This window comes from Triturus cristatus, chromosome 10 (genome assembly GCF_964204655.1).
Source record: "Triturus cristatus chromosome 10, aTriCri1.1, whole genome shotgun sequence".
NCBI lineage: Eukaryota > Metazoa > Chordata > Amphibia > Caudata > Salamandridae > Triturus > Triturus cristatus.
This window is the reverse complement of record NC_140593.1, coordinates 59,188,390-59,210,055: the sequence shown is the minus strand read 5'-3', so window position 1 is coordinate 59,210,055 and position 21,666 is coordinate 59,188,390. Positions and strand designations below refer to the sequence as shown.

The 21,666-nt window shown below is 49.2% G+C and overlaps 1 protein-coding gene across 1 annotated transcript in view; it reads right to left on the bottom strand.

Annotated features, from left to right (window-relative positions):
- Positions 1–20,478, bottom strand: part of WIPF3 (WAS/WASL interacting protein family member 3) — a 162,540-nt gene extending 142,062 nt beyond the window's left edge. The window contains exon 1 of the mRNA XM_085630412.1: positions 20,340–20,478. The gene's annotated coding sequence lies outside the window, so the exon portion shown is untranslated. The remainder of the gene's footprint in view (positions 1–20,339) is intronic.
- Between the last annotated feature and the right edge of the window lie 1,188 nt (positions 20,479–21,666).

The following is a 21,666-nucleotide window of genomic DNA, read 5'->3' as shown; positions in this document are numbered from 1 at the left end:
TAGATTTGCCAATGCTTGTTGGAATTAGAGGTGGGCAAGCCACAGCATGTTTGGGAAGAGATGAGCTAGAGCTGAGCCCGGTGTTCATGCTGAGACATGCCAGGGTAAGGAGAGAGGGGGTATTACAGGGGTGGAGAGGCAGACTGACCCTTACATGGATGTGGGCATGGAAAGATGGTAGTGCAGGCAGCCATATTCAGACACAGATCACACTACTGACTCTGCCCCATCACTACTGGCATTTCATACCAGACTTTGAGGATTAGTCCTCTTCTATGACAGGTCTTTCCTCCCGCTGCTTTTTCTCTCCGCTTTCATCTCACCTCTTCCCAGCCAATTTTAGTTCCCATACTTTTATCACTGACATGGCCCTCACCATTGCCACTTGTATGCTTCTTCCTGACATTTGCCCATCTTCTGTTCTGCCTCCTCTCCTCCTCTCCTCCTCTCCTCCTCTCCTCTCTCCTTCCCTGTCTCTCTCCCTCTCCAGTCCCTAGTTCTCTGACCACACCATAGCTGGAGGAGTCAGTCACTCTTTCACAACTTGTCTCGGCTCGTTTTTGGCTCCGAGTTCCTAAAGGATCTTGGTCGAGCCGGAGCCAAGCATCCGATGTGAGCCGGACTCCAGCCTTCAGTGGCTCGCCCACTTCTATCTGTAACTCAGTCGCCTACATTCCCCTTACAAAAATCCATGTTATCTTTTACTACAGTGGCTTGTATAACCTGGCGTGTTGCTATGTGCAAAATGTCTCCCAAATCTCATCCATCTCTCCATCTCTCTCTCCCTTTCTTTGTCCCTCTCATTCGGGCTCACTCTTTCTCTCCCTTGCTCTACTAACAATAAAAATAAATACTACATAATATTTTGAGCCCAAATCCCATTGAAAACAATGAAACTTTACCTACGGATTCCTTTAGAGTTCCGCTATTCATAGAGGGCAGGATTAGGGGTGGGCTGTTAGCTCTGCTCCTCTGGCGGAGTTCGCAGAGTTTTGCCAACTCCGTGCTCCACTTGCAGCTCGCAGTTTCGGAAAAACTCCGCCATCCGCAGCATGGCAGAGATTTTCTTGCCAGCGGCTCGCCAATGCTAAGTTGGTGAGCGCAAGCGAGAAAATCAAGTGCTAGACCGCCTCCTCGACGCGGGGGGTCACGGCAGGTTGCTATCACTTGCATTGAGAAAGCTGCCGCTCGAGTAGAAAATCTAGTGGCAGAAAGAAGCAGCGCGCTCTGGCGTGCCGCGCGGTACGGATTGTGCTGATTTCACAGCACAGGACAAGCTCCCGGCACAAACAATTAGCACAAGAAGCACAATGTACCGAACTCCGCCGCTTGTAGTACTCTGCGTAATCTCGCAGAGTTTTTAGGAGACTGCGGAATTCCACAGCGCGATACTCCGCGAATTCTGCCCACCTCTAGTCAGGATATGGAAATTAACACTGCCAGTTACTGTAGCTGAACCGGGATTGGGTACCAAACTGATACTATTGTAACAATATCTCTTTGACGATACTTCAATGAGGGCGTCGGCTGTGGCCGGGTTATACGTCACAATATCGAGGTTAGAAATCTCGAGCTGCAATAGCACTGACTTCAGAATGTCGACTACCACTATAAGGCCAGGGTAAGACTACATACTGAAGTGTAGATTTACTGTTCCTCCCTCCACATCCACTTACGGTGCCAATATACACGTGACTTGGGTGAGAAGATGGGACGCACCATAGAAAGAACATTAATCGTGCTCAGCATCTTCCATAGTTAACCATGGCCCAATGTTACAGCACGTGAGAGGAGAGAGCGTCAGTACCACGCGTGTTGTTACATCGTCCGCGTTGTTACCAGCCATGGCATTACATCGCAAGTCGTTTCAACGACTTGTGCTAGATGGCGTGCAACGCCTGGGAATGTGCTGGATATTAAGTCCAACACATTCCCTGCTGTTGCGCTAACTGGAGTAGGAATAGTAATTTATACTATTCCTAAGTCCAGCGCACCATCTAGTGCAAGTCGTAGAAATGACTTGCGTTGTAATGCCATGCGTGGTAACAACGCGGACGATGTAATGTCCGCGTTGTAACCTACCGTGTGGTATTTGATCGCGATGTAACATCATATACTGCACGTGAGGCGCCTTGGCGTGCAAGGGCTTGATAAGGTTTGAGACCATGTCTGGGCTGTAAAAAGTGTCTGCAATGAAGATTCTGGTTTGCACCATTCTGTTCACATCTTGCGAATAAAGACCTTTAATTTTTCTAACACACTGAACCTCCTCGCAGGGCGTTTGACTGCGGCATACTCAGTGCTTAATTTGTAAATACATAATTGCCTGTGCCCTCGTAAGGAGGCCACTGCAGCTTGCACCACCCATTGCCCCCAACAGCGCTGCCAGTGTCAGTACCAGCACAACTACTAACCATCGTACACGTACAAGTGTGACATTTTAGGCTTTTCTAGGCTCCCAAAGGTATAATAATGGCTTGGACAGCAGGTTTGAATAATATTTAATTGAATTAATAAACTACTGTGGTGTGCTGATCTCTACATTAGACAAACAGCGCTACCATGTGGCAGACTGTTATAAGTGCTGGTGTTGACAATTAAGTGCCGGTGCCAAGCACTGGAAACCACCAGCTCAAATTAAGCACTGGTCACACTGCAGGCTGGGGACCTTATCCACATCCACCGCCGAGAGCAAGTTCTCTTACTCTACCACGATACCTTGAAAGAGTCAAGACCCGACGTGGAGCTTATATCACTTTTGAGTAAAGTCTTGCACCCGGATCTCCAGGAATGAGGGGGCATGGAGAGAACTGCCCAGGCCTCCTTGCGTAACCCGGGGCCTGAGAATTATGAAAGCAGTACCCCTCTAAAGTCCTGAAGTCTAGGGCCATGCCTAGACCCAGCTAGCAGCAAGAGAGGCAGCAGCCCACCAGAACATATGCTTCAGGCAGAGACAAGAGGTCCACAGAGGCAGAGCGAGGGCCACACACACACCGCTTAGTGATAGACATACACATGACTCATCCCTCGCGAGCAAGAGCTAGCCATTCCGGTTCACAGCAATGCAAACTCAGCAAAAGTCAAGGGACAGCAAATGCACTGGTGCATCCCAGAGGCCAACGCCCACATTCACCTGAGAAACAGCTGCTCCTCAGAACCACACTTCCTGGATCAATCAAGTTGTTAAACAAGTATTCAACTATGAGGAAAGCAAGATACAGGTACAAAGTAAACACTACAGAGTGACTGGAATGTCCACGTCAGATATCAGGCCAGGGACTGATACAAGCAGAGGCTGGCCTGCAGCTCCCACACAAAGACAAAGAGTTACCAAGAGCAAGGATCACATGCTGGAGACTGCAAAGAGCAGCGAGGACATCAAGCAGAATGAGCACCTGCAACATCAACAGCCAGAGACTAGAAACCGAAAAAGGAACCGACAGATCTGCAGCTCCAAAGCAAAGCAACTAACAACCAAATACCAGGATAGTCCCCACGCGCTGAAGACCGACAGAGGCAATGACCAACACGAGGATGCAAGCATTCCATCCATCCCGTTGTTGTTTTTGTATTTGATGCCCTAAGTCCTCTGGGTATGCCCAGACATGGGTCCCGTGCCCACTGTTGCTGGAGTCAAAGCTGTAGCCGGCTAATGAGCCGATCACTAGGGCGAAACCGGTCCTGGGTTGCTTGTGTTATGGTTCAGGGAGGGCCTGCTTTGGCAGTTCGGGCTGGACTGTTCCCACTGGGCACAGGCTCAAGACTGATTTGCATATGGCTGGCTCCAAACTAAGGTGGCATGGTGTGCAAAATAATGGATTGGAATGTGACACGAGTAATTGCAAGCGGCTGAGATTAATTCAAGCATTCCATCCATCAATGCTTTGTATACTTATTCCCTCTTCACAAAGAGCACCAGTTCATATCTAACGTGTTACTGTTAAAAAGCCGCAGGACACTGCAGGCAAAGCTTACGCCAGGATCATTCCGCAGGAATTACATCCATAAGAGTGAGCAAATCATTCATTTTTTCCAAACTCTTGAAGAAAAGTAGAGGCGGCACCAGGAATAAAGTCACATGTCCAAAGAAGCCATCATATTTCAAGAAAATCCTTTATTCATCTTCATATAACGATAGGCACACACAGGACAACAGCCAACGCGTTTCGTTCCAGTTAATGGAACTTCATCAGGGCATAAAGTTGTAAAGATTTCAACAGACTATCACTAATAATGTCCCAAGTAGCTGTCAATGCAGCATGGCGTGCCCGGAAAGTAAGCGGTAGAATTAAAGACGGAAAGTCTTCCTGCATAATTGCCTTGAGTGGTAAATCACTAGGCGCACCAGTCCAAAGCGGAAAATCATAGAAGGTCACCATTGTTGAACCTATACGTACACGCTTTGTGCTCTAAATTGGATGACTACTACTTGGGACATTATTAGTGATAGTCTTTTGAAATCTTTACAACTTTATGCCCTGATGAAGTTCCATTAACTGGAACGAAACGCGTTGGCTGTTGTCCTGTGTGTGCCTATCGTTATATGAAGATGAATAAAGGATTGTCTTGAAATATGATGGCTTCTTTGGACATGTGACTTCATTCCTGGTGCCGCCTCCACTTTTCTTCAAAAGTTTATTCCTGGGTTTCCCAATAGGACCTATCTGCAGCAGGTCTTGGAGACGTTTGGCACAGGACTCTTTGATTTATGGGACTTTAGTATTAATGTGCTCAACATTAGTCGGCTGTGGGATCTCTTTTGTGTCAAGATTTTTTCCAAACTCTCTCCAGATCCAACTGCAGCATTGGGGCTATAACTTTCTTGGCTTGGTTTACAATCACACAGAGAAATGGTCCCCTATTTGCTTGTTTTATCAACTACTCCGCTGCTTTTGACAGAGGCGACCATCAGTTTTTGTGGGAACAAAACTGCGTGGGTAATGCGGACCCCATTACTAAAGCCCATCATTTCACTATGGTCCGACACTTGGGTTGAAAAAAACAGACGGTAATGGCCATGGTGTTTGAAAGTAAATAAACACCTACAGTGGTCGTAAACAGGGGCGTGTACCAGACCCTGCACGTTTCTGCCTCTATACAGCCGACAGCGGCACTGCACTAAGCAAAGCCAGATCATTTCCACCAAAAATACAGAATCACCGACTACAAATTCTGCCGTATGCTGATGACAAAGTAATACCTGACCAAAAGTACACTGGCTTTCAGAGAGCCCTAACTAAATTACTGCTCTTCAATCTAGAAATTAAGTTGGAAATAAACCAACATAAATCAAAAATGATGATTGTTATGTTTGGAATTTGGCCTTAGATCTCGGCGGAGGGGCTACTCCGTCCCAGTGGTGACTGATATCCCGTCCGCCAAAATATAAATCCCATTATATCCTGTGGTATTAATATTACTGTGGGTGGGATATCCGTCAACATTGTGACGGAGTAAACCGTCCGCCGAAATCTGACTAAAGTCCTTAGTATATAAAGCCAACTTTTTAAAATATTGTCATCTTGTAATCAGTGAAATAAAGGGCGGTCTGAAATACATCACCAGTTAAACCACTGATCCTTTTAGTCACCAATCACCTATGGTCCAGATATCTATCAGACGCGATGCAAGACCTGGAAGCAGGAACACGGCTATAAGACTGACAAAACTGCAATTAAATCACACACATTACTGCCAGGTTGCACTGATGGCACAAATGAGTAGGCCAAAACTAGATTTGCTAATTTTATCATGCACGCATATACTTCCCTGCATACTCAGTTTTACTTAACGGAACCAGTAAATGCCTATATCGACAGATAATACTCCAAATGCGTTTTATTCTCTTTCCCATAAAATAATTTAATTTTTTCGTCGCGGACTCGGAAGAAGTAGACTTTTAGTCAGAAAATGGAGCCAACACATTGGCATCAAAATATACAACGACATTGTTGATTAAATATGCATACAGTTCCCTTTTGAAGTGGTCTGGAATCTTTACTACAATTTGATTGTTTTGTGACGTACATATGACTCAGGGGTACCTATACCGTTTGATTATTGGAGAGGCCACTCATTTTTCGGACTTTTGAAACAAGTACCACCCTGGAGTTGATTATTTAGTGACGTTTTGGAGCGTGTTCACATGTGATGTTTTGGCCCTGACGAAGTTCGTAAGGAACGAAACGCGTTGGCTGAGTCTGAATTTTAGAATTTAAATAAAGAATAAAAGACGAAATTTGGATCGTTTGAAAAGACTTTTATTCTCTGGTGCACCGTCCATTCTTCTAAAAGTTTGCATATCTGGTTTCCAGAGAGCACAAGTACGGCCTGCTCTGGACGTGATTTGCACCAATTCAAAAATTGAACATTTACTTGGAAATTGATGTGCTTAACATTGGTCAGCCGTATTGTCTTTTGTTTACACATAAAATAATTTAATGCATGTTGGTCTCTTCAATCGATTACGAGCCCAAGATGTAGGCTTTGTGACTACAAACACGAATCCATCCTGCATCTCCAAGGCAAATCTGCATTAAACGGATTTTTCTGGCTGATAGAATAACAGAATGTACATTAAAACGCTGGCTCAGTTCAAGGGACTGAAGAAAAAATGGCAGCTAGGTGAGTGGTCACTGCACCGCCCAGTATAGTCACATGCACATTACAAACTGGACCAACAATGTTGCCCACCTCCAATGAGCAGCTGCCACATAGTCATAAACAAAAGACAATCACACAGAATGGATGAGAGGCGACACAATCACAATTAGCCCTATTTAGTAACAACTACAATTTCAAACAAGTTAGTCCATAACTTCCAGTTTTGGTAGGATATTCTTTTGGTAATTCCGATATCCTGCTTTGATCTTTTCAAACGTTCAGATGCAACCAACGCGTTTCCCCCTTAAACAGGGACCGTCGGGACCACGATTGTCCATATGCACGTCAACTATTTTGCTTAAAAAAAACACATGGTGTTGCTGTATAGAATCAGGAATCGACTTTTCTCAAGTGTTTAACTACAGTTATTGCAGGACTGTCTATTGAAGGTGAAGAGGAACAAGAGTCGTGTCAGGACTTTGGCCACCTTCGCGTTGGTTGCTTGCTACATTTTAGCCACAGTGCCCTGAAGAAGCACTTGTTTAGGGGCGAAACGCATTGGTTGCATTTGTATGTTTGAAAAGATCAAAGGAGGATATCGGAATTACCAAAAGAATATCCTGCCAAAACTGGAAGTTATGGACTAACTTTTTTAAAATTTTACTTTTTAATGACTAGAGATAAATGCGATTGTGTTGCCTCTCATACATTCAGTACAAGGGACATACAGGAACTTTGCCGCGTGCCTAAATTCTTACAAGTTGTTTTTAAATAACTTTCAGAACTATCTTGTCCATATGAATGGTCTTTATTATGTTTTTCATAATCTAATTTTAATGTAAATGACAAACATTGTTTTAACTAATGATGATTTTTAATATCATTTTAGTAATTTGTAATGATTTTAACTAATTAAAAACAATAAAGTTATCTATCTATTGGTGACAAAAGTGTGGAGACCGAATCAAGTAGAGACCATCCTGGAGGGACCCAAATTCATTGCCTAATGAGGAAGCAGGGCCAGGAGCCATGGGGTGAAACAGACACAGGCCAACCCGGATTCACAGACACAGGCAGCTAGTAACCCGGAAGAACATCAGTGAAGACAGGCTGGGTGTAAACTGCCACAGACCACTCTGGGTCACGACCGCGGCCAGGTGCAGGCATCTAGGGACCAGGAAGAGAGTCAGTAAGGACAGGCTGGGTGTAAACTGCCACAGACCACTCTGGGTCACGACCGCAGCCAGGTGCAGGCATCTAGGGACCAGGAAGAGAGTCAATAAGGACAGGCTGGGTGTAAACTGCCACAGACCACTCTGGGTCACGACCACAGCCAGGTGCAGGCAGTCAGGAACCCAGAAGAGAATCAGCGAAGACAGGCTGGGTGTAAACTGCTACAGACCACTCTGGGTCCACAGGCAGGTACAGGCAGCTATGAACCCAGAATAGAACCAGTGAAGACAGGCTGGGGGTAAACTGCCACACACCACTCTGGGTCCACAGGCAGGTACAGGCAGCTATGAACCCAGAATAGAACCAGTGAAGACAGGCTGGGGGTAAACTGCCACACACCACTCTGGGTCCACAGGCAGGTACAGGCAGCTATGAACCAGGAAGAGAGTCAGTAAGAACAGGCTGGGTGTAAACTGCCACAGACCACTCTGGGTCACGACCGCAGCCAGGTGCAGGCAGTCAGGAACCCAGAATAGAACCAGTGAAGACAGGCTGGGCGTAAACTGCCACAGACCACTCTGGGTCACGACCACAGCCAGGTGCAGGCATCTAGGGACCAGGAAGAGAGTCAGTAAGGACAGGCTGGGTGTAAACTGCCACAGACCACTCTGGGTCACGACCGCAGCCAGGTGCAGGCAGTCAGGAACCCAGAAGAGAATCAGCGAAGACAGGCTGGGGGTAAACTGCTACAGATGAGAAAAAACAAGGACCCCCTGAACAATGGATAGTTCAATTCCTAGGACAGGGACTTGAATAGTAATGACAAAAACTCCTAGGCATGTCAATAAAGTAAACAAATTACACAATATCTATGACAATAAGAAGACCAAGGAAGACGGAAAAAATATGTTCAAATTTGTTACTATTTTAATAATTTCTTCTCATATTATTTAAACAAATGATATTTATACAAAACATCTAAAAAATGAAACAATATTTAACACATTACATTTAATCAATATGTATAAATAAAAAGTTAAAAAGTGGCAATATCTTTATTAACTCGACGCGTGTTTCGGCGTATACAACGCCTTCTTCAGGAAAGCCACACAATTATAGATCCCGTTTCAAGGTGATGAGTTCCTAGTGATTAAAACTTGCAACTCCATAGTTGGTGGATGTCTTTAATTCTAATAAATGGCTGATTAAAATGCAATGCACCGGATGTGCCAAGATGTCTTATTCATTTTAAAATCAACAGTTTCACGAAAAGGTCTGATGTCTGGTTGTCAAACAAGCTTCATATAGGTATATTGGAAAAGCGGCCTGGTCCTACTTAATGTTAAAATCAGTAATATTCTATTCTGGAAAGCCTCTTGCAATAGAAGAAATTCAACGTAGAAACTGGAACAAGCACTGGATATGTGATAGTGTTCCAAATATGTAGCTCAATAAGCATACACAGTAAAGGACTTATCTGATAAAAGGAGGCTTCAAGTAGGACCAGGCTACGGATGGCTGCCGGTGACGCCTTCGGAAAGTCCTTTACTGTGTATGCTTATTGAGCTACATATTTGGAACACTATCACATATCCAGTGCTTGTTCCAGCACAATCTGCATGTATTAATGGGCGGGCCCAGCGAGAGACTGGGAATGACAACTCCGCTCCCGGTTGGTAAAAGGGAGGTAACAAAGGCCCATCTGCCTCCGGAAAGGCCGCTCAGGACCTCGCTGGGCCGATGGCGTCATCTGAACAGCACAGAGAGATCCCAAATCAGCAACCACGCAGCCCAAAAAAGCAGCCCACAGCTAGAACTTAGATACCGGCCCATCGTCTATTGTGGAGCCATCCAGATTGCTTCAAAGATGCACAGTTTTAGATGCATAAGAGTTACCCGACTATGAAAGGAACCACATCCAAGAAATAACCGGGACTTGATAACCTTTCATTGGCTCCTGAGCTCTGGGAGGGGCCCCTGCGGGAGCGGCCCATGCAGGTAAGAACGGTGGGAGAGGTGGGGAGGGGAATCAACAGATGACAACAATGAGGGAAAATGACGTTTAAAAAAAAAAAGAAAGACATTTACACCCTGCTCTCCTGGCCCCTGGGCTCTGTGAGGGGCCCATGAGCTCTGAGAGGGGCCACTGAGCTCTGAGAGGGCCCCCCTTGCTAACTTCGAAAGTGAGAGCTCTTGGACAGAGTTTGAACTGCCCTTTTCACTCCTGCCCTCCGAAAGGCAAATCTTTCCTCCCAAATTGTTTGCCCATTTTAGTGGTATTAATCCATACATACTTTGTTATGTGAAAAAAAAGTGTGAGTAATATACTTATATTTCCGTAATCGCGGATTCCCTCTCGATATCTGCAGGTTTAATGGCTTCTAGCGAGAAAACAAGTGCACCGCAGAACCCGCGCACATGAATGTCGTCTTCTCTGGCTCTCGGATTCCTTCTGACAGCGCTGTGTGTTAGATCCCGAGGCTGTAGCCTCATTACTACACATTCATTTTGACCTTTTTGGTCACCATTTTGTTTTCTTATTGCTCTGCGACACTTTGTCACAGGTGAAGTTGGTTCATACGGTCAGCGCTGTGATGGGCCGCAGACAGCGGTCAAAAGGGTTTGTAGAGAGTCAGAAAGTTTCTTGATCAGTGGGTTTTCCTTTTGATCTAGTCCTTTGTAGAATTTCTCATTGCGTTTGCGGAGATGGTCGCCCAGCAGGTCAACACCTAGATCTCTGTGCAAATGTCTGCGCAAACGGAAATATATTAGGAGGTCCCGCCTCCTCATTAAGGCTTCATCCTATCACTTTGCACAGCTATGGGCCTGGCAGTCATGAATGGTACCATTGGGAGTCACTAAAAAAACACTACTTTTCGTTTTTCCAGAGTTTGAAAAACTAAATACAGACAGGAAAAAATGCTACTTGCCTCAGTTTATTGAGGGGAAAAAACAATAAAAAGAGAAAACAGACTAGGGAACTCTAAATATGATCAGGGGAACATTCTCGCACCTTCAAAACATCCATAGGTTGGAAACCACAGAGCTTGGGGTCTCACTGGGTAGGCGCAGCATGGGTGCTCCCCAAAAACAGTAAATCGAAAAACTACAATTCAAAACGAAGCCCTCCTGCTGTGCTTCACCCTTAGGACCACTCATCATGTAAGGACCGCTCTGACGTCACTGCACCGGCTCACCCTGGAGCAGAGAAACGCGCTAAGGAATGTGATCATCATTTTACTTAGCACGGCCTGAATGAGCGCATAAGCCGATAGCATAGTCAGGGCAGTGCTGGGCCGGGCCATGGCAGGGAGGAGCAGCGGTGGGCACTTGTAAGTGTGGAAGTCAGTTTGGCCAGCTGTCTTAGGCTGGCCAAACCGACATGCGCATTTAGCAGCCTCCAACCCGAGCTCGGTGGCACAGCCGGGTGGAGAAAAGGCAGAGGCTCCCTGTGTCTGAGCGAGCGTCAGACCAGCACGGCCAGGCCAATCCCGGTGCTTCTCTCATGCAAGGTATAGCGTGAGAGCAACGTCTGGATTAGGTGGGGAGCCTGTGCTTTGTGGCCCATGGGCTGCCAGGAGGAGAGGAGCATCGAGGCGGCCGGCAGCGTCAGTGGAAGCGGAAGGTAGGTCAGTCTTTTTATTCTCCCCCACTGCGCCGCCTCACCACTATAGATTGGCAGCAGCCGCCACTGCGCTGAAGATTGTTCATCCAGCGTGCTTCACAGTGGGCACCTCACCACAGAGATACAGGTCTGCCAGGGCATGTGCCTCACACTTGTAACTAGGTGCCAGCAGGCTAGTGTCCACAGGAAGTGTCTCTAACATGGTATTGGACCAGTGCAAGAAGATCCCTCTCGATAGAACACGAAGCAGCTACCCCAAGAGTGCTGTCAAGACCCAAGAGCAGAAGAGTGCGGGTGTCTGCCGTGCCCACGGTGGGCCCCTCCCTCGAGTGTTCCTACTGCACTGGCACTACAAGTGAACTTGGTGCCAATGAAAGCTGTCGGGTGAGAGATGTGGGGCTTAAAGTCCTATGCATTGCCCGTGCCCACCAATGCCAGCTCCTCGCTGCCCACCAATGCCAACTCCTCACTGCCCACCAATGCCAGCTCCTCGCTGTCATCAATGCCAACTTCTCGCTGTCTGTCAATGCCAGCTCCTTGCTGTCAATGCCAGCTTCTTGCTGCCCACCAATGCCAGCTTCTCACTGCCCATAAATGCCAGTTGACGTTGCCCACCAGCGTTAGCTTCCCATGCAGCTTGCAGGTACCAGCATCTTGCCCAGCTCGCAGATGCCACATTCTAACACTGCCTCCTACCCCCAGTGTAGGATCCTCATACTGCCCACGAATACCTGCTAATCAAACTGCCCACCAGTGCCAGCTGCACATGCTGCTCACCAGCACATTTCTCGCCTGTGCCCCCCCCCCCCTCCCCCGCACTGCTCACCGATGCTGGCTTTTTACATTGTACCTCAAGGACATCATATACTGCCCAACACAGTGCCAGCTTACCATACTACCCAACACAGTGCCAGCTTACCATACTACCCAACACAGTGGCAGCTTATTATAATGTCTTATGCAGTGCCAGCTTATCATACAGCCCTACATAGTGCCCAGTTTATCATTCTGCCCTACATAGTGCCCGGTTTATCATACTGTCCTACGCAGTTCCCAGTCTATCATACTGTCCTACGCAGTGCCAGCTTACACTGCCAACCAGTGCCTGCTCCCCACAGGGACATCGGGGCAAGGTTCTCATACTGCTCACCAGAGCCCGCTCCTAACTCTGCCCTCATGAGAAGATCCAACCTGCTCTGGAGGCTGAACGGGGTCTTTACACTCCACGACCATACAACACTTGGCCTCTCTGCTGAGCTGGCCGCCAGTGCACCAGTTCCTCTTTTCAAAATCAAACTCCTATTCCAGGTTCCTTTCTTGTTTTTCCTGCCATCTCGCTTAACCCTCTCCTTCCTTCTCTCCTCTCTTTCTTCATATTTCCCTCAACCCTTATCCTTTGACCCCACCATTCCTCTCTCATTTCATTATACATTTATTCCAGAGTTTAAACAGGAAATACAATAATTGTGAAAATAAATTAAAGACTAGATGCACATTTTGCAACCATCTGAGATGAATTTCAATTTTTCACAAAACCTTATAGAGCTTACTTTGATTTTATTTTGAGAAGGGTTCACCGGACACACCCATCATTTTCCAATGTATTAATATTGGGGGGGGGGGGATCTCAACGATTGCATCAACACAGCAGTATCTCGGGTGTACAAATACAGGACACTCTAAAGTACCACTGACAAAGCCAATGGGGTTCGCCTTTATGACTTACTGGCTTTGAAAATTATTTTTGGAGACGCCTCTGCAGCATTGGAAGAAAGCAAAAAAGTAAACATCAACAAACATAAATAAATAGGCCGCTGACGGGGCCACTTTATTCCCTAGGTGCACGCACGCATGCGTGATGATGTATGTGTGCACATGTTGTCATGCATGCACACGCCTGGGGAAGGACTTGAGCGCGTTGCTTATTTATTGATTCAAGATGGTGGATGCATTTTGGATTGGTAAATAAAAAAGTAATTTTAGCAGCACAAAAGTGTGTTTTATCTTTTGTGCTGCAGAACAACCTGCCACCAAATGGTAGCTACTGGGCCCTCCAAAAAATAAAATGTATTTAAAATAAATTATGGAGAGTGAGGGGTCGGGAAAGCAACAGATGAGTGTGTGTGGGTGAGTGGGCTGGGGCAAGGGAGCAATGGAGGTGCTTGAGGCTGGGGACAGGGGATGCCCCCACCCCAAAAAAAACAATGTTAAATCCAGGGAGGGGCGGAGAAAGCAATGGGAGCGAAGTGGGGAGGGGGTGTGGGAGTAACATGGAGTGTGGTGGTGGGGCCATCTTTGGGGAAGGGAAGCAGCAGGAGGGAAGAGAACTTGTAAATACATCCACTCTCACAGAGTGCTGAAAGAAAAAAAACTTAAGTGGAAGGATGCAAGGCGACCACTTGAAAGGACGGTCAGAAGCTGTGCTCCAGGAGAAGGAAAAAACACAAGAAGGAGGAGAAGAAGTGAGCACATGAGACTGACAAGGAAATCAACCAATGGGAAGCATTTTGCAGGCTCCAAGCCTGATGTACGTTTTTGGTGTGGCCCACTATCGGCGTTCACTTACAGATATCTACAAGTGGGCATAAAAACCTTTCTGACAATATTGTCCAAGCCCGGACCCCGTACTCCTCAAGACTGAAACCGACTCACGCATCCATGACGTCGCCAACAGGTGGTTAGGCAAGACGGAAGCGTGCAACGATCCCAGGATACAATCATTTTGGACGAGTTCCTCGAGCGCGTGCTGAGATAGACGTCACAGGGGGCTCACTCACGAGGTCGTGTTTGTGAAACTTCTCTTTAACACTTCTTTCCACACTTGTATTGCTGACCACAGTGCAATGACTTCGAAAAGAGTTCCTGCTTTTATTATTTGTTTTGTAAATCGTGTATACCGGTGGGTTTGGGCTGTAAAACAAGCTTATAGTTCTCTTTAAAATCATATATTCAAAGCTGAATTTAAAAAAAAATAACTGATCGACCACCTAATTTGGTTGGTACGAGCCAGTCCCCTGCCCGCTAGATGGCGTGCCCATCTCTTGTCCTTCTCTTTCTCTCCACGGTCCTTCCATCCCCCCTCTCCAGTTTCCCTCCTCTGCCTGACCCTTCCCTTCCTCCAGGTCTCCTGCATCTTCTGTTCCTCACCCTCCCGCCTCTGGAGGGCTGCTTGGACCTCTGGTGAGTGGGAGTCACCAGCTCTGGTCCATGTGCCATGCGGGAGAGGCCTTCCTGGAACCCCTCTCTAGCGACCCTCGTTTCAGGATTAAGTGCTTATTCCTGTATTTTACTCCAGCCCGACAAAAGCCGTTTAATGAAAAGTTCCAATTTGACCAGAATTGCAGTATCAGACAGCATGCCTATATAGCGCTTCCTGCTTCACTTTGGGTGTTTCTAAGCGCTGTAATGAATGGGTGATGGCATTATCCAATGTCATGATTCTCAATGTACCGACCTAGGAAGGATGTAAAGACAAGTGGCGACAAATGCAAAAACAACAATTGATGGACAGAATGCAGAATAATGTCATACATTCACCCCAGTACAGAGATCTGGGCCTAAATCCATCGTTTTTTTGCTCACCATGCCATTCCAGTTTGAACCCAGCCATATGCAAATCAGTCTTGACCCTGTGCCCCATGGGAACAGTCCAGCCCGAACTGCCAAGCCAGGTCCTCCCTGGACTGGAAACAAGCATCCTAGGACCGGTTTCGGGGTTTCACCCCTCGTCAGCCAGGATAGCTTGATTCCTGGAGCATGGAGAACACCGGACCCACGTCTGGGCATACCCTTCCACTCGGGGTGACAAATGCAAAAAGAACAATTGATGGACAGAATGCAGAACAATGTCATACATTCACCCCAGTACAGAGATCTGGGCCTAAATCCATCGTTGACTGGGTGTGAGTGTTTGATTGGTTCTGATGCTCTGTCCATCACCACCCCCTTTTGTACTGCTTTGTAAAGACAAGTGGGCCTCGCACGGATTTAGGCTATGAACTGCAGGTCACTGAAGTACCACTGAGAAAGTTCCTTTGTAGATATAATGAAACTTTGTTATATAAACTTGAAAATTTAATTATTTTTGAACGTGTAAATCTTGAATATTCCTTTTTTCAAACGTGGAATACATATTCAATCACCCTATACCGTACTCGGCTATATGATCATTTAATAAAACGAAAAAGATATTTAAAAACCGTAAAATGCCTCGGAAATATGTCAAGCAAATGTTTTTACTCCGCGTTTATAGGCGTAGTTTCCAAACTTTCAACATTTAGGCCTTGTTACGATCACATCGTTAATTTGCGACCCCTGTTTGCAAACATTGCCACCACAAGAACACTGCCCCTCGGAGTTCTACCTCCGTTGTTATATTTCAGACAATAAGACGCGCAGAAATGTCACGGGTGCAAATGACGCAGTGAATACCCAAGTGTCCAGATTATGGCGCGAAAAACTCCATAATCCACAAATTGTTTCCTGTTATTTGGGGTGTGGGGGGGCTTGTAATTGGGTCCTCGGGGCCCAGAATGTTATCGGATGCCACAGCGCACCATTCCGTCCCGGGGCACGTGCCACGTCTTACCTTGGGCAGTCTCCACCTGACCCCGAGCGACCATAACCATTGTTCTTGTGCAAGAAATGTTTGCGTCTTTGTTTTGCACTAGCGGTTGAGTCTGTCCTCCAACGTGTCTTTGGGCCTGCACCCAAGCATTCTTGGCGCTACACAAGAACCTGTCACTATACAACAACACCGAGTGTTGGCTTGTGTAGTGCTTGTTTAGGGCTTGGTACAATGAGAGGGGGGCTATCACTTCTAACAGCGCACCGGCGCGAGTAAGAGAGACAATACTTCTAATAAACAAACCACACGACGGCTGTCCCTGCCTCAGCGCCGCGCGAGCCCACACCGGCACTGGGCGCCTCTTGTAGTCGTGTCGGCGACATCCGATGTTCACAACAGCTGTGCCCCTGTGACTGGCGGCCGGGGAGCTTTCCCACAGTGAGAGCCCCGGGGATCGTGTTACAGGCAGCGACAGGCGTGTGCAAAGTTCAAACTACAGGGCTCCAACAAGCTCGGAGCAAGCTGTGTGCACAAGAACAGGCAGAGCGACTTGTGTATGTGCAAAGACCCGTCCTGCAAGTTGTGCGCACAAGAACAGTCAGGGCAAAGTGTATGTACACAAAAGGTCCAGTGTGCAAGCAGTCTGCACAAGAGCAATCAGAGCAAAGTGTATGTACACAAAAGGTCCAGTGTGCAAGCAGTCTGCACAAGAGCAGGCAGAGCGAAGTGTATGTGCAAAGACCCATCCTGCAAGTTGTGCGCACAAGAGCAGTCAGGGCAAAGTGTATGTACACAAAAGGTCCAGTGTGCAAGCAGTGTGCACAAGAGCAATCAGAGCAAAGTGTATGTACACAAGAGGCTCGGCGTGCAAGCTGTGTGCACAAGAGCAGGCAGAGCGAAGTGTATGTACACAAGAGGCTCGGCGTGCAAGCTGTGTGCACAAGAGCAGGCAGAGCGAAGTGTATGTACACAAGAGGCTCGGCGTGCAAGCTGTGTGCACACGAGCAGGCAGAGCGAAGTGTATGTGCAAAGACCCGTCCTGCAAGTTGTGCGCACAAGAGCAGTCAGGGCAAAGTGTATGTACACAAGAGGCTCGGCGTGCAAGCTGTGTGCACACGAGCAGGCAGAGCGAAGTGTATGTACACAAGGGGCTTGGCGTGCAAGATGTGCACACAGGAGCAGACAGAGCAAAGTGCATGTGCAAAGACCCATCTTCCAATTTGTGCATATAAGAACAGGCCAAGCAACGTGTATGTACACAAGAGGCTCAGCGTGCAAGCTGTGTGCACAAGAGCAGGCCGAGCAAAGTGTATGTACACAAGGGGCTCGGCATGCAAGCTGTGCGCACAAGAGCAGGCAGTGCAAAGTGTATGAACACAAGAGGTCCGGCGTGCAAGCTGAGTGCACAGAAACAGACACGCTCAAGCAAGTCAGGTGTACAGAAGCAGGCGCAGAATGGCATTGTGTGTAAACGAGCAGGAAGGGCTTAGAGTATGCAGACAAGAGGCCCGTCGTGGACGCAGTGTGCACAAGAGCAGTCATAGCAAAGTGTATGCACACAAGAGGTCTGTTGTGGAAGCAGTGGGCACAGAAACAGGCACACACACAAAGAAACACACATGATGATGGACGGAATGTTGCACATTGGCAAAACATTCACCCCCAGTCACAGATCTGGGTTTAATCCATCGTTATTTTGCTCACCACGCCACCCCAGTTCAGACATGGCCATATGCAAATCAGTCTTGACCCTGTGTCTCATGAAACCCCGAAACCGGTCCTAGGATGCTTGTTTCCAGTCCAGGGAGGACCTGGCCAGGCAGTTTGGACTGGACTGTTCCCATGAGGCACAGGGTCAAGACTGATTTGCATATGGTTGGGTTCAAACTGGAATGGCATGGTGAGCAAAAAAACGATGGATTTAGGCCCAGATCTCTGTACTGGGGTGAATGTATGACAATGTTCTGCATTCTGTCCATCAACTGTTGTTTTTGCACACACACAAAGAAGCCAGGAGTGCACACATCAGGCGCAGAAAGACAGTGTGTGCACATCATCTGCCTAAGGGACTCCCTCATAGCTCACTGAAGCCGACACATTCCCCTAACATAGATAGTGGTACAGACCAATTCTAGCGCGCCTTCCCAAGCCGAACCAGACACCCCTCTGTGATGGGAAACCAAGAACAGCTCGGAACGTCGCTGCAGGCCTACATAGAAAGTGTCATATACATTATACATAAAATAACACACAGCAGATGCATGCCTCTGTGCACTGACGAAACATATACACGTTTATGAATCTCATTGGGGTAAACGCTCACAGCTGACATCCACGTTTGACTTGAAGGTCTGAGGTTCCGATCCTAGCACGGACAACTTATCTATTCATCCTTCCAGGAACGATGAAACTATTCTCAGGTTAGATTGGGTACGAGCTGTACACGATGTTCAGTGTGAAGCGCTTTAGATGAAAGTGCTATATAAACAACAGTTTTAATTATTATAAAAGCGCGAGTCACTCCCCTTGCCGGGTGCGGAGGCGTCTTTTGTTCCCTTTCAGTCTTTTCAACTCCGAAGTACAACAGAGTCGCCCCCTCAACCCATTAAAAGCGCCTACAACTGCCAGAAATCACTGTTGTGCGCCACAGGGCACATGTTCTCTGCTCCAGAGACGCTAATTTAGTCGCGTAATTTTAAATGGTGGGCACTTCCTGCTGCAGGCAGGCGGATTATTCAATGGTGCCCCCAGGGCTAATGTGTGTGAAGCCAGAGGGGCTGGGGGGCACCCCACCAATCCCCCGCCCCCAGATCCAAACAGCGGAAGCTTATGCCATTCCGCCGCCCCCACCAGATATTACAAGACGCCGCCTCACCTCTTTCAGGCGCACCCCACCCATAGAAACAGTACGGGGGTGGGGGCTGGCACCACACAGCCACTCGCGCTCCTGGTGCCGTGCCCCATGTGCCACTGTCCCTTCTGACTGCACATATACGTCGTGCGTCATGGCGTGCCCTGAAGCATGTCGCGATAACTGTAAATATATACAGTACTATCTTCCCCCACTGGCCCTGAGAGCAGCCCTTCCCTCGGCTATAGGTGTCTCCACTGGCTGCTTACAGCGCCCCTGTGCTTGCGTCTGTACTCACAAGGTACAGACAAGTCCGGCACTGGCTGTGTTTGAACTCACAAGGTACAGGCATGTCCGATACTGGCTTCGGCTGTACCCACAGGCTGCTGACCGCTCCCCCTCACCTGTCTGTGTTCACAGGCTGCTGGCAGCTCCCCTTCCCCTGTCTGTGTTCACAGGCTACTGACAGCCCCCCCTCACCTGTCTGTGTTCACAGGCTTCTGACAGCTCCCCATCCCCTGTCTGTACTCACAGGCTGCTGACAGCTCCACCTCACCTGTCTGTGTTCACAGGCTGCTGACAGCTCCCCCTCACCTGTCTGTACTCACAGGCTGCTGACAGCTCTAATTCCCTGTCTGTGCTCATAAGATGCTGACAGCTGCCCCTCCCCTGGCTCTACTCACAGGCTGCCCCAGTCTTTACTCATGGGATGCTGACAGGCCCCCTTCCACTGTCTGTGGCTGTACTCACAGGCTGCTGACAGCTCACCCTCCCCTGTCTGTACTCACATGCTGCTGACAGCTCCCCTTCCCCTATCTGTACTCACAGGCTGCTGACAGCTCCCCTTCCCCTGTCTGTACTCACAGGATGCTGACAGCTCCCCTTCCCCTGTCTGTACTCACAGGATGCTGACAGCTCCCCTTCCCCTGTCTGTGTCCACGGGCTGCTGACAGCTCTCCCTCCCCTGTCTGTACTCACAGACTGACAGCTCCCCTTCCCCTGTCTGTCTGTACTCACATGCTGCTGACAGCTCCCCTTCCCCTGTCTGTACTCACAGGCTGCTGACAGCTCCCCTTCCCCTGTCTGTACTCACAGGATGCTGACAGCTCTCCTTTCTGTGTCTGTACTCACAGGCTGCTGACAGCTCTCCTCCTGATCTGTGGCTGTATCCACAGGCTGCTGACAGCTCTCCCCTGCCTGTGGCTGTACTCACAGGCTGCTGACAGCTCCCCTTCCCCTGTCTGTGGTTGTACTCACAGGAGCTGACAGCTACCCGCCCCCCACCGCCGTCCATTGCTTTACTCACAGGTTACTGACAGCCCCCGCCCCCATGTCCCCTGGCTATCGCTTTATTCACAGGCTGCAGACAGAGCACCCCTTCCCTCCCCCCGTCACCTAGCTGAAGCTGTACCACTGGGCACCTTCCTTTACCCCCTGTCTGGGCCGTACTCACACACCCCCAGCCCCTCAAGCTTCCGTCTGTAACCGCGTCGGCGCACAGTAGGGTTGTGTGTACTCACAGGCGGGGAGCGTGCGTCCTCGGGGCCCATGCCCCACTGTCCTGAGCTTCGAGGGACCTGGAGTCGGACAGGCGGCGGCACCGGGCAGGATCCAGCCGCAGTAACTCGAGAGCAGGCGGTTCATGTCAGAGGAGGAGGGGAAACCCTCAGAGGCACTCCCTCCACAGGGGGAGGGCAGACAGCGCTCCGCCTCCGGGCCATGGAGCGGAGTAGAGGACTGAGCGCACAGGTGCTCTCCCACGGGGGAAGGGGAGTGAGCGCTCCTCCTCCGGCCCATGGAGCGGAGTACAGGACTGAGCGCACAGGTGCTCTCCTAAGAGGGAGGGGCAGGGGGAGGGGGAATGAGCTCCTCTTCCGGGCCATGGAGCGGAGTACAGGACTGGGGGCACAGGTGCTCTCCCACAGGGGGAGGGGCAGAGGGGGGAGTGAGCTCTTCTCCAGGGATAGGGTGAAGGGTAGAGCACACATGTGCTCTGCTGGGGGGGGGGGGGGGGTCACACAGGTGATCTTCCGCGGCCGAAGGGGGGAGACAGAAATCCTCCTTTGAAGCAGGAGCGCAGTAAAACACTGTGCACACAGGTGCTCTCCCACAGGGGTAGGGAGGGCAGAGAGAGCTCCTCGCCTGGGGTAGGGTTCAAAGCACACAGGTGCTCTCCCGCAGCCAGGGGTGGGGCAGAGTGAGCTCCTTCCGTGGGGGAGGGGCAAAGCACACAGGTGCGCTCCCACAATGGGCGGGAGCGCAGAGAGAGCTCCGTGCCTGGGGTAGGGTTCAAAGCACACAGGTGCTCTCCCACAGGGGTAGGGAGGGCAGAGAGAGCTCCTCGCCTGTGGTAGGGTTCAAAGCACACAGGTGCTCTCCCACAGGGGTAGGGAGGGCAGAGAGAGCTCCTCGCCTGTGGTAGGGTTCAAAGCACACAGGTGCTCTCCTGCAGTCAGGGGTAGGGAGGGCAGAGAGAGCTCCTCGCCTGGGGTAGGGTTCAAAGCACACAGGTGCTCTCCCACAGGGGTAGGGAGGGCAGAGAGAGCTCCTTGCCTGGGGTAGGGTTCAAAGCACACAGGTGCTCCCCACAGCCAGGGGTGGGGCAGAGAGAGCTCCTTGCCTGGGGTAGGGTTCAAAGCACACAGGTGCTCTCCCTTATGGGTAGGGAGGGAGAGAAAGCTCCTTGCCTGTGGTAGGGTTCAAAGCACACAGGTGCGCTCCCACAATGCGCGGGAGGGCAGAGAGAGCTCCTCGCCTGGGGTAGGGTTCAAAGCACACAGGTGCTCTCCCTTAGGGGTAGGGAGGGAGAGAAAGCTCCTTGCCTGGGGTAGGGTTCAAAGCACACAG